A 14,478-nucleotide genomic window follows, 5' to 3' on the forward strand; every position below is an offset into this window, starting at 1 on the left:
CATTGATTAATTTCACCATGATCATTTAGATTTTGTTTCACGTCGCTTCATTTTACACCAAAAACAATAATAATAAAAAAAATCTTTTCTCTATTCATTTTTTTTTAATTGCATGTCATTAGAAACCACAAAGTTTAGTCAAATGATATTCAATATATTTTAGATTATTTTTAGAAGCTTAGCAAAATGGGCAATTTTCTTTTTCCTACAAACTTTGTCCACTTATTTTTACTGTTTCTACTACTTTTACTGTAGTCCACACTATATTTATGACATAAAAATGTCACCACTTTTAATTTACATTTCATGTTGTTTCATTTTAAACCCAAAAAGTTAGCGAAAAAGTATTTGATTATTTTGATTTGCATTCCTTCAAATGAGGGTTTCCTTCCCATTTATATTTTTTTTCATGACGCTTTGAAACCAGAAAATTGTCAAATAATATCCAATATATTATATTATTTTTAGAAGCTCTATGAAATAGATAATTATATTTACCTTACCATTTTTGTCCCACTTTTTTTTTTTTTACTCTTTTACACCTTTTGTCCACTTAGTGGTTTTTTTTACCATTAATGTATGTTTTTAGTTTTTCTGACATTTACTTTTTAAATGTACAGTAAATAGTTCAAGTTGATAGGTAATAATCATGTTGCTTGATTTAAAACAAAAATAGTGATTAGTATTTAATTATTTTGATTTGCTTACCTTCAACTCAAACCTGAGGGTTTCCTCAATCCATTCACTTAATGTCTCATTCTTTCTTGTTGTTTTTTCGCTCTTGTAAGCAAGTGTAACTTCATAACCAGTGCTTCCACACAGTTCCTGATGTTTAAAACATCCTCAGATTGTGGCTTCTTTTATTTTTTATGTGTATAAAAAAACAAAACAACAATGACGATGGCTAACTTTTTTTTTATGGGAAAATATCAAATTTTCTGTGTTTCATGCTGAATAAATCCTTTGAGTTGGACAAATCCCCACATCTTATCCTCATCACCTATCGTGATCACAGGTTTGAAACTGCCATGCATTCTCTACCCCTTCCTCTCGCATTCTGTCGGTGCCTGACAGTTCGTTCTCTCTCTCTCTCTCTCTCTCTCTCGTGCACGCTCACAAGTTAAACTTGGTCAAGCAGATGAATGTGTCGACACTGGAGTAGTTCCAGCGGTTCTGGGAGGTAATTTCCTTTAACACAGCGGAGCAGCTGTTTATATTTGTCACTCACAGTCTTTCTCCATTGCTGAGGGCAGATGCTGGTAGGGAAGATTGCTGTTAACTGGATGAGCTGTTTGTTTTAAACTTAACTCCACAATGTTGTGTTCACATAAATGACATTTGATGCTTCAAATCTGCCATGTTTTGTCCCTAATGAGTTCATATATTCCCTTTGCTCAGGTGTTTGACATTTGATCTTTTAAAATGAGGATGCTGTGAAATGTTGAGCACAGTTGGTTGCTGCCTATTCTTTATTTGTGTGTACATCCATAAACGCAACAAAACAGAAATTTAAAGAATTTTTTTTTTTTTTTTTTTTTTTTTGTAAAAGATGTCCCGGAAAAGACATGCTGCCTTGCCTTTAAGCTTTGAAAATCTCAATTGAGTATCTCCCCAGACTTCAGCCATGAAACACCCTGCTAATATTCTTCAGATGTCTCCATATCCAGAGAGATCGTCCTTTCACACCCTCAGAATACTAAGAGGGGTTGGTTGAATGGATTATCTGTTGTATTTTGACATGTATTGACTGAGGACTTTCCTCCCACTTTTACCTTAAACGAGTTGCTCCAGAATTATAGTGAAGAGAGAGGTCTCCCTGTGAACATTATTTTAGGGGTCTCATCCAGTGCTCCCTCCCATTACTACAATGTGTTCAGGCTGCACAGGTCTGGGCACATCTGTGAAATTAGATGTTGAAGCTTGTAACTTAAAACAGACATACAAATATATTTATAAAATAAAAACAAATATTGCAATAATTTCTTTACAAAACATTTCTAAGACACTTTATTACTGTTTAAAAAGCATCACAGTATGTTGAGAGAATGCTCAAATTGTACAGGGCTATAATCTAGGCGATTGTGACTACTTAGATTTTAATGACTTTAACATTATTAAATGGTGATCAATGTATTATTATAAAAAAAAAAAAAAATGCAATCTGTTAAATTACGGTAAATAAATGACATCTGTGGTTGGCAGAAATTCACAGTAAAAAAATAGTGGCAGTTTGAGACATTAAAATAATCCAATAAACATTAACTAAAAACATTAAAATATAACATTAAACACACCAATGTACATAACTGACATAAAAAGTAAGAAGAAACAAATATTTCAATTAAATACAATCAAATGTGATAGGACACGCTGGGAATGTCTGATTATTATTTTTTTCTTCTTCTCATTTTTACAGTAAAGATTTAACAGTAAAATAAAATGTCTTAAGCAAATTTTTTTTTAGTTAACTTCAAGGTAATTCATACTTTTTAATTCAAATAAATTATTTTTTACAATCTTTTTCTGTAACAATACATGTATTGTCTTGTTAAATGAAAAAAAATATATTATTGTACTGTACATTGTAAGGTAACTATCACACTGAAAAAAAGGAAGTTGGCCCTTAGTATTAATTTTTAATAGTTTTTTTTTGTCTTATCTGAAACTTGTAATTTATTAAAAAAAATACAATTTTGTTGCAGCTGAGCTGTGTTTGTAGGAGTGTCCATAGGCCCTTGCACTCACATTTTTTATTATGTGGGCCTGGGTATGGTATAGGGGCTTAAGTGCAGCATAAATAGTTGTTGTTGTTGGTAATTAATAGGGGTTTTAGTCATGTTTACAGTTCTGCTTAGTGTTACCCATGCGGTTTTGTGTTCAATTATGGTGTTTCATTTGAAATTAACTTTACGTGAACATAAGCTTTGAATGAACGTGGTCAATTTTGAAAAATAGATTCTATATAGTAGATTTTGCCAATACGATATCTAAGGTGGTGGGAAAGGCCGACAACCAATAAATTGGTCGATAGTTTTCCAAATTGTTTTATAGAATGTAAAAAAATCTTTGTCTTTGCCTGCCATAATAAAGACCAAAATGAATAAAATCCCAGATGCAGTTTTTTTGTTAAACCAAAATTCCAGTAATAACCATAACGTACATAACGTGGGACTTTTAAGTATAAACAAGCCTGAAACACACTGGGAACTCTTTATTTTGAAATGACGAAATGATGAAAAAAACTATTGGCAACTATCAACAGATTTTTGCAGGTAACCAATAGAAAGCAACTATCGGCAACGATTAATCTGTAAAACCGATATATATATATAATATATCTAATACTATAGCTTTAATAGTATCTGATAGATGGGTAATGTGGACAACCAAATTACCCTTCATGTTCAACTCTAGCTGGACCCTACTGGTCTGTACATTGGAAGTAAAAAAAAAAAAAAAAAAATTATACAGGCCTCATGTATGTATTGTAATTAAGTTGAATGAACATGATTAGATTTAGTTGGATTTACTTGAAACAATTACAAAAAATAGTATTTGAGTATAGTTGAAGTCAGAAGTATACATACACTTAGGTTGAACTCATTAAAAATAATTTTTTAACCAATCCACAGATTTCATATTAGCAAACTATAGTCTTGGCAAGTCGTTTAGGACATCTACTTTGTGCATGACAAAAGTAATTTTCCCAGAAATTGTTTACAGACAGATTGTTTCACTTTTAATTGACTATATCACAATTCCAGTGGGTCAGAAGTTTACATACACTAAGTTAACTGTGCCTTTAAGCAGCTTGGAAAATTCCAGAAAATTATGTCAATCCTTTAGGTAATTAGCCAGTTAGCTAATTGGAATCAATTGGAGGTGTATCTGCGTATGTATTTTAAGGCCTACCTTCAAACACAGTGCCTCTTTGCTTGACATCATGGGAAAATCAAAAGAAATCAGCCAAGACCTCAGAAAACAATTGTGGACCTCCACAAGTCTGGTTCATCCTTGGGAGCAATTTCCAAAGGTCTGGAGGTACCACATTCATCTGTACAAGCAATAGGATGCAGGTATAAACACCATGGTACCACACAGCCATCATATCACTCAGGAAGGAGACACATTCTGTCTCCTAGAGATGAATACAGTTTGGTGCGAAAAGTGAAAATAAATCCCAGAACAACAGCAAAAGACCTTGTGAAGATGCTGGAGGAAGCAGGTAGACAAGTATCTATATCCACAGTAAAACAAGTCCTATGTCGACATAACCTGAAAGGCTGCTCAGCAAGGAAGAAGCCACTGCTCCAAAACCACCTTAAAAAAGCCAGACTACAGTTTGCAAGTGCACACGGGGACAAAGATATTACTTTTTGGAGAAATGTCCTCTGGTCTGATGAAACAAAAAATTTTACTGTTTGGCCATAATGACCATCGTTATGTTTGGAAGAAAAATGGTGAGTCTTGCAAGCCGCAGAACACCATCCCTGCAGTGAAGCATGGGGGTGGCAGCATCATGTTGTGGGGGTGCTTTGCTGCAGGAGGGACTGGTGCACTTCACAAAATAGATAGCATCATGAGGAAGGAAAAGTATGTGGATATATTGAAGCAACATCTCAAGACATCAGCCAGGAAGTTAAAGCTCAGTCGCAAACGGGTCTTCCAAATGGACAATGACCCCAAGTATACCTCCAAAATTGTGGCAAAATGGCTTAAGGACAGCAAAGTCAAGGTATTGGAGTGGCCATCACAAAGCCCTGACCTCAGTCTGATAGAAAATCTGTGGACAGAACTGAAAAAGCGTGTGCTAACAAGGAGGCATACAAACCTGACTCAGTTACACCAGTTCTGTCTGAAGGAATGGTCCAAAATTCCAGCAACTTTTTGTGAGAAGCTTGTGGAAGGCTACCCCAAATGTTTGACTCAAGTTAAACAATTTAAAGGCAATACTGCCAAATACTAACAAAGTGTATGTAAACTTCTGACCCACTGGGAATGTGATGAAAGAAATAAAAGCTGAAATAAATCATTCTCTCTCATTATTCTGACATTTCACATTCTTAAAGTAGTGATCATAACTGACCTAAGACAGGGAATGTTTTCTATGATTAAATGTCAGGAATTGTGAGATTGAGTTTAAATGTATGCGGCTAAGGTGTATGTAAACTTCTGACTTCAACTGTACATAAATCAATTTTGTGCAACCACTTACCAAAATATTTTTTTTTTTACTGTAGAAATGTTACAGTCTTTTTCAGTTAAAATTATACATATATATAATTTTTTTTTTACTGTGTATTAGGGGTGTAACGGTTCAAATTTCTCACAGTTCGATTTGTATCACTGTTTTAGGGTCACTGTTTCAATACGGTTAGGTATTTGCTATGTTCAGAAGAAAAAATACATTACTTCCAAATCCAAAGAACACTGTATTTGGTAACAAACACTTCAACTGGTTTGACCTTAATAAAAATCATTGTTTTACAGTAACCATAGTTTAATCATGGTATTTGTAGTAAAAATCAACATGGTTTCTGTCATGGTTATAATGTATAGTAAAAACATTGTTACTATATGGAAACTGCAGTATTACTGTTGTAAAACAGGTTAGTTGTATCAAAACCATGATTTCTGCTAAGAAAACCCTGGTGACAGCGGTCATGGTTACTATAATGTTACAATACTAAAACCATGGTTAATTTTCTTTAGGGACTTGAACTATAAAATATATATATATATATATATATATATATATATATATATATATATATATATATATATATATCTAATTACTAAATCAATATTTTAACATAATAACAGCATTATTATGCTACATGCATCAACATAAATTGAATTTCAAACTCATCTCAACATATATTCAACATTTGGAAGCTGTACATCACTATAGAAGGAACCTTGCTATTAAAATGGATACGAGAAGGGTCTGGGATGTCGTGGTTCGAATGTTTGAATCATACGCTGAAATCCCACATCTTCATCAACGGAGAATGGCAACATAACTTCATAGCAATGAACACCACAAGCGTTTTAGTTGTTTCATGTCTGTCCGAATTCACACTGAGTGCCTGCTTAAAAACGGAAGGGAGTGTATGCAGTTTCGGCTCACCTGTGGCTCTGTGTCTTTCTTCGGATGATATCGCTGTTTATGATTTATCATATATCGTTGTATTACCAGTATACGACACTCGCTTAGAGCAATGTCTGCAAACAGTGCTGTTTTGTAAATTTTTTTGACCATTGCTGTTGTAATTGACTGCATAAAGAAAATATTGCCAGACAGGAGACTTAACGCAGGGGGCTTCTCTACCAGCGTCTCATTTTCTCCACTTGGCGCTTGCCATTTTCAACTACACACAACACGTGCAGAACAGTGATGTCATCAAGTTGACCCACATGAAACACAGGCAGAGCGTATCCATTTACAGATCCATTCAGGTGCATTAGCGGTGGTTATAACCGTGCGTGTCAATTTGACGCTCCGTTTTCTTCGCCAAACCTTGTGCTCCAGTTGCGTCAATAAACTTGAAGTGAACCGCGGTGCCAATGCTTAAGGAACCGTGGGTCGCGAACTGTACAGTTCATTTTTTCATAATAATTTTTTTTACCGAAAACCGTTACAACCCTACTGTGTATGTGTGTGTGAACTTTGACTGGTAGTGTACAAGCAAATTTTAGAATTAAAATTTTAGCTTTAAAAATTATTTGATGTGTGACTGAGGACATTTTTTCTTTTCTTTTTTTTTTTTTTTTTTTTTTTTTTTTGCTCATGGTAATTATATATTTATTTTGGGGTTATTCAATGAGCATTTTAAATTTAGTGATTCTCCAATTGTTCAGTTTAACACTACCATAACTGAATATAAAATTGTCTTTCAAGCCTGTGTTAATGCAAAATAACCGCAAAAAATTTTGAATGCTATGCTTTGCTTTGATAGTAAACAAATAAAGAGGCTTTAATCTCCATTTTCCAATGGAAGAAAAAAGGGCTCTTGTAGCAGGACCCCTTTTGATTGTTCATTTCGCTGTTAGATTGGACAGTGTCTGGCAAAGGGATATGGTTGAACTGCACACCTCAGACTCCTGCAGTGTGTCAGGCTTCACCTTTTGTTTATAAAAGTTAACAAGAAAAAAGAATTGACGCAGACAAAAACAATCTTATGAACAGGAGGGAGTTTTTTTCCCTTCTCAAGTGGTTTCAGCTATAGATTGAAGGTGCTGTTAAGGTAAGAAAAAAAAAAGACTTTTGCTGCTTGTTCCATTTACTTAATTAAAATTATAGCAACACAATTCTAGAACATTTCGTCACAACTTGATTTAATTCCGTTCTATCATTTAAATTAGTGAAATGGAAGTTTACTTTATCTTTTTGAGTTGGGACTACATGAAAAACTTTTTGTGATGTTAATGTAGCATTGATGAAACTGAGATTTTCAGCATGCTTTTCATGGGACTCAATAGGGAGAGAAAATGTTCAAATTAAGTTTTGTGCAAGATTAATATAAATGGGGATACTTGTTAGTGTTTGTTATGTTGAGATTTAGAAAAGCTTCTGTTATGTTCGAGTTTTGGGAGTTACCATTTAGGATATTTAGGTCACACATTAAACTAATTGCTCGGTTCGTTTAGCAAATGCTGTGCTAACCGTAGCATAGTTACTAAACTACACTCTGTAGTGCTTCCAACTAACTTTATTTTTGCATGCTAACATTCACTTTCACTACTTGGTACATACATTTATTGTTGGGTTTACTTAATTCCGTTTTTTTCTACACAGTGTTTGTGTTGAGATTACACAGTAATTTAAATTAACCGGAACTACTGTCCACGATTGAATCAAGTTAAGCCAAAGAGTAACATTAAGCAGTTCTTTAAGAAAAATACATCAAGAGTTATCTTGATGACTATTAAGTTTGCTCTTTGCGATGTGTGTGCATTGGACCAGGCACAGAACTTGCATTCACCATTTTTATATATAACATTTACATTTATGCATTCGGCAGATGCTTTTATCTAAAGCGACTTACAGTGTACTTATTACAGGGACAATCCCCCTGGAGCAACCTGGAGTTAAGTGCCTTGCTCAAGGACACAATGGTGGTGGCTGTGGGGATTGAACCGGCAGCCTTCTGATTACCAATTATGTGCTTTAGTCCACTACGCTACCACCACTCCTATTATATATAATACATTTAACCATTGTCTGTCATGAAAAAAATTAAATGTGGTTGTGTTTTTTACAGTGCAGAAAATTCAATGGAATGTAATTAAAAAAAAAAAAAAAAAAATGTCATGATTAGGCAAGTGTTTGTGAAAGAGGTCAGTAGCTTTCGAAATGATGCGTAATAATATAATACCATTTCATGTGTAATGTTGAAAGTAAATCTACATTTCTCTCTGTAAACAAACGAAACTCCAATCTGAATCAGAGCTACTAAACCCAGATGAATCGTCAGGATTAGATTGCATAAATGGCAGTGGATAGTGGTAGCCTGTTTTAGCTCTGTATTTGTACTGAAGGGTCCCAATATTATTAACATTTATTAACTGTATTTCACATCCTGCCAAGACCGGCTAAAACCTTGATGCAGACAACACATTAATTACAGCCTGATGAAAGATTAAGTCAAATCCTTTTTCTTACTGGTTGGCGTTTGTATGCAAGTGCTAAATTTTAGATTAGCTTCCCACAAAAATGGTTTTGTTGTGGTGTGGGAAGGGTTTGAGCAGTTGGCTCAACTAGCCATGCTATTGGCTGATACAGGTAAGTTTCTGAGCATAAACTGTTGCCCAGCCTATATCATAAGACTGTAGTTTAAGTTTACTTCATATTATACAAACTAGAGATGCACAGTTAGACTGATATTGGAAGTAGGGATGGGCATTATCAAGTAATTTTGTAGTGGAGTACTCTAACCCCCCCCCCCCCAAAAAAAGAGTAATCAATTACTCGTAAATTAAAATGCAAGTATGACACGTATGTAAAATTTATATTTTGCTTATTCAGAGACGTTACCAAAAATGGTTTCAAAATTAACTTCAACATACTATGCTTTTGGAAAGAAAATAAATAATTAATAAATAAATAAAAATAACCGTAAAAAAAAATGTCACTCGCCTGGAACATGCATAGAAACCAATATTGACGGCATTAGGGTAATGCACATATGAGTTTACAAAAAAAAAAAAGTATATGATTTTTATAATTTCAAATGTTCTTATTTAGACGAACAAGTGGTGAAGTTGGCTTTTTAGAAAATGCTCTCTGCCGCTGTTCAGAGATATAACACACATACTGGTCTGAAGGCTTGCGTGCTTATCATTACGCTTGCCTTTTCTTTCTTCCATAATTGCGGATCCTCATCTGTGGTTTGCATGACTGTAACAACAACAAATACAAATTGAGTATAATTCATTAATAAGAGAGAGGAAAAAATTCAATTTGAATCAAAATATGGCAAGTATTAGAAAAAAAGCAAACACCAATGATGCCACCATCTCCTAATCGAGCTCCTTGCTCAACCAACACCTCAACGACACACATCCACAGTGCCCCCCAGTTGACTTAATTGTTACTGTGAGATTTGGTGAGAGATTAAAAAGGAAAGTACAGAATAATTCAGTGTTATAATTCAGTCAAATGTGGAAAGTCAATTTGCAATATTAAAGTAGTTTTTTAATAGTCGACAAGCTGGTGCAGAATGAGTACTCGATTTATTGATTACTCGTGCACATTCCTAATTGGAAGTAGTTAAAGGGACAGATGAGAGACTTCATTTTTGGGTGAAGTATTCCTTTTAATATCAAAATGAAATATTTTTTCCAATTCAACAAGTAGAATTTTTCTTTGCCAGGTGTAGTACCTAGTAGTTCCATCTTTTCTACTTTGCAGGTCAACATGAAATCAAAATCGACATTTACTGTCTAAATACACATTCGTGGTCTTATTGTACACAACTCATTGGTGCATGTTTCTCCTCATAATGCTTTCGGAAAACTAATAATTTGCTCCATCTCAAATACATTTGCTTACATTTGGACCCTTTCCCCTTCAACCATATGGCACCCACTTTTCACATTCCAATAAATTTCTAGATGGATAAAATGTTGTCCTGTCCTACATTTATTTCTTGTTGAATATCCTGTTGCACTCTAAAATACATCAGATTATGGAATTATGGAAAATGTTGTAAATTTCACTTGTATCACCCTGAAGGGCTTTATTTTGTGATAATGACCAGCTGACTGATTATCCCTCTTATTACATAGCAACTTGCCAAATCAGTAATTAAATGGACATGAAAAATTTGAGTTGAAATTACATTAGTGAGAGGAAAGAGACTGCTGAGTCTCCAGAAATGGCAGAATTCATTCTCCAGTTTGCATTCCGATTTTGCAAAAATGACCTTCTGACAGCTTATTATCCTGATATTATGTGACTACTTGCCAAATACATAAATAAATAAACATGCAATATTGATTTGGGTTCAAATTATTTTATTAGCTTTCTTGTAGAGTTCACAGAGTGATATGAGTAGGAAAGATGACTCCCAATACCCTGCTAACCGGTGAAATAGGACTAATGTGTGGTTCTTTAATCAGAAATATTAATATCAGAATTGAGTATTCCAAAGAACCGTGTAATAAAATATTATAAAACAGTATACATGTACGTATATCCATAATATCGTCCATTACATCGCTTATCGACTTATCAGCTATCAGTATTGGTCTATCAGCTACTGGTCATTTTATATTTTGGTGCATTCCTAATAGCTATGTCTTGAACTTAATTTTCATTCTTTTAAAATTTATTTTGTTGATTGCAGATTTGCTGCTGTGTCAAGTCAATAAGAACATTTAATTATCTCTTAATATAACAAGATTCTTCACTTTCAGTGACTTTGTGTAATGTGACATCTGAGTTTATTGGCATAGCGGAGTCTCTAAGGACAAATTAATGAGGAAATGATGGGGCTTTTTGATAACACTCTGTTGCTGGATGGCCATTTAGTGCTACATGCTATTTAAGTTTACCATCACGGCATACAGAGAAGTATGTTTTTACAAGTGTTGCAGTAAAGATTTCAGGGCATGTTTGTGAATGTATGCTTCAGGAGGGATCAAGGGAACTGATACGATTATAAAATGATAAATAGAATGTCAACCCATTCCCATCTCAAGGTTTTCTGTTTTTAATTAAAAAAAAAAATTGTGTCCTATGGTTTCTAAAATGTGGCAGATCTACTCTATCCTAAGATGTTGGGTTTTTATTGGACATGATTTTTTTTTTAATTTTTTTTGGACCAGGGTCCAAAATTCACACTTGCCAAGCACCAAATGCAAGTAAAGAATTTTATTTATTTATTTAATGCACATCAAATGAAAGAGATACATTAACTGTGAAAAAGTGGAGAATTTATCAAAAGAAGTTTATCTAGGAAGCCAGAAGATGTTTTGTTTTTATTATCATACCTGTAGATCTCCTTGTGGCTACACATTCTTGGAATTAAGCCATCAAAGCGAAAATATGGGTCTCTATTTTAATGAAAGTGGCATTTCACAGAGGGACTGGCTAGTGTATGGTGCTGCGAGTGACTCAATGACTTAAACATGCAGAGGGTAAACGGCTAAATTTTTCCATTTTGTAGGGACAGAAATACATATGGGGAAATACAGGTTCATGGCTGGTAAAAAAAAAAAAAAAAATGTCTGGTTAATTTTCACCATTGACAAAGTTATGGTGAAGTTCATTTTGGGCATTGGATGATGTATTGATTCATAAGCCCTTTTCCAAAGACTAGTATGCTGCCTTATTGTCTACTGCCTGCATTGGCAGCTTCCTCCTAATGCAGCATCCTAACCTCAAAATCGAGTAGAATTGTACACTCTATAAAGGCAGCAACTTCATTCGTAGCCTCGTAACACAGAGCGCCCCTTACGCAGCGCACACTGGAGACTCAACACACAATAGAGAGCAGCTGTTGGTTTCCAGAAGTAGGGATCCCATTCATTTTCTCCATAGGTGAATTGACTTTTAAAGACCTTTAAAGACAGATCTACTGTAAGCTCTGAGGTTGTTAATTGATAGTATATGCTTCTGTTGAAGCCATCAGTCCACATTATATCAACTTAATTTTTTTGAAAGGGAAAAAATCCTGCACACTATCCTGGCTTGCAAAGAGTATCAAAATGTATTAAGCAATGTTTCGAGTGACCGAAACGTTGCTTAATATATTTTGATACTCTTTGCAAGCCAGGATAGTGTACGGGATTTTTTTCCCTTTCACTGACTTTGCTACAGCTTGTGTCCGATGCACCTATCAGTTACTTCTCAGGTGTGTGAGGTTAGTTGTTCATTAACTTAATTTTTTTGAAATTGTGTTTAATAGCTAATAACCCACCAATCAGTAAACTGGGGTAAACAAAGTGCACCAAAAGAGCTCTGCAACAACCGCCCAACCCATGACGCACTGTGAATGATGCAATCGAGTCGGTCTTCCTGCACTCTGAAACTACTTGCATATTTGCAATTATCTGAATATTTTGCAATTAAATTTAAATATTGTTTCTATACTTATAATCATTGACGTTTGTCAGTAGTTCTATGTTTTTCTATAGTTTTTAATTTGATTTTGCATTTACAATGCTTCATGGGATTGCAGTTCTTTCCCTCATTAGACGTTAAGGACAGTCTTGTACGTTTGCTTTGATTTTTTTTTTGCTTCAAATCAAAGTTTGTAATGTTGTGATTCACCTCTGTGGAGCTGGTTGATTTGGTTCATGGCTTAGAACTCTTTTATAAAGGATTTTATGAAATCCTTATGAGAAATTAATGGGAAAAATACTTCCAGAACCAAGATGTCTAAAGAAGTAAGCAGGCATTGTTGTGCTCCATGGAGTTCCATTAGAGTTAACATGTTGCTGAGGTAACAATGCAATAAAAACGAATTAATAATTTATTTATTTTTTATTGACATTTTATTGATACTTCAGAGTTTTGAAAGACACAGGCTGATTGTAATCTGCATTTCTCTCAATATATCCACTATCTTGAATGTTAAATACTTTTAGTGCAAACTCTGAAACTGGTGTTCCTTGGTGTAGTCATAGACGCTTCTATGAGTCGTGAGAGAGACTAAAAATTTGCCCGTTTCTATTGCGTATACTCTTGGCCTCTCTCATGTGTTTGGATCTAGGGCTGGGCAAAAATATTGATTTTCCGCCTAATCGTAGTCTTAATTTGAATGATCCCCATGCCGATTCTTAAAATCCCTTAAACTTCCCTCGCACATGCATGCCAAATCTTAAAATGTGACTAAACTGTGCTAGTCAGCAGAAGCGTGCAGCCTGGAAAAAATCATTCAAGCAACCACTGCTCATCACGATCCGCTCAAAGCGCAACACACATCAGGTTCAGCAGCGTCTGCTTTGCATTGATCACGCTGTGCGGTTGAACAGAGTTTCTTTTATTATTAGTTGCTTTTTGCTTTCAGAACAATAGCCTACTTGCCTGGTGTTAATAAATAGTTACTGCTGAGATTATCAAGCTGGCATACACGGTCCACACACACAAGACGGTGACTCTCAAATCAACATAATTTCAAGGTGCACTCAGTCATTGTTTTCTTTATTACAAATTTTTACTCAATGAAATGAACAGTAATTTTAAAATATATGTATAAAATCGACCACTCACATGAGATGTAAACTCCTTTTTAGTAACCTTATAAACGTTGTTATACTCTGCATGGGCAGGGTCTGTTTATTTTTCTGTATGTTTGTCTGTCTGTCTTTTTCTTTCTTTTTGGAGGAGGTTTGTCACAGGGATTAACAAGGAAAATGTTGCAGACCCCTGCTGAAAAGACCAGCTAAAACCAGTCTAAGCTGGTTGGCTTGTTTTAGCTGGTCGCCCAGCCTAGTCAGTCTTGTCAGTTAGCTGGTTTCAGAGGGGTTTTGAACACTTTTTAGCTGGTCAGGCTTAGAGAACATCTAGCCTCCCAGCCTAAATAAGCTTGGCCTGGCTGGGAGACCAGCTAAGACCACCCTGACCAGCTAAGATCAGCCTGACCAGCTAAGGCCAGCTAAGACAATCCTGACCAGCTAAAAAAAGTGTTCAAACCCCTCTAAAACCAGCCTGACCAGATATGACCAGGCTTGGCGACCAGATAAATCAGCCAACCAGCTTATGCTGGTTTTAGCTGGTCTTTTCAGCAGGGCAGCATTTAATGATTATTTCAATGGCAATGTAAACATCATGAAACATTGTGCATACAATAATATGGTAGCCTACCATACACACTTTTATAGGCATAAAAGCCTGGTTCCATCTCTCTACCCACCAAGGGGTCCTTGGCTTGAAAATTGTTGAAGATCTCTGCTCTAAGCGCAAACCTCTAAAATGCAAGTAAATCACTTGCATATGCGATCAAAAAATGTCTGTGATTAGGTTGGATA

The 14,478-nt window shown here is 35.0% G+C and overlaps 1 protein-coding gene across 1 annotated transcript in view; it reads left to right on the top strand.

The window, feature by feature from the left end:
- psmd1 (proteasome 26S subunit, non-ATPase 1) overlaps positions 1–14,478 on the top strand; it is a 99,272-nt gene that overhangs the window by 46,405 nt on the left and 38,389 nt on the right. The gene's annotated exons all lie outside the window — the stretch shown is intronic.

Source organism: Myxocyprinus asiaticus, chromosome 49 (genome assembly GCF_019703515.2).
Source record: "Myxocyprinus asiaticus isolate MX2 ecotype Aquarium Trade chromosome 49, UBuf_Myxa_2, whole genome shotgun sequence".
Classification (NCBI taxonomy): domain Eukaryota; kingdom Metazoa; phylum Chordata; class Actinopteri; order Cypriniformes; family Catostomidae; genus Myxocyprinus; species Myxocyprinus asiaticus.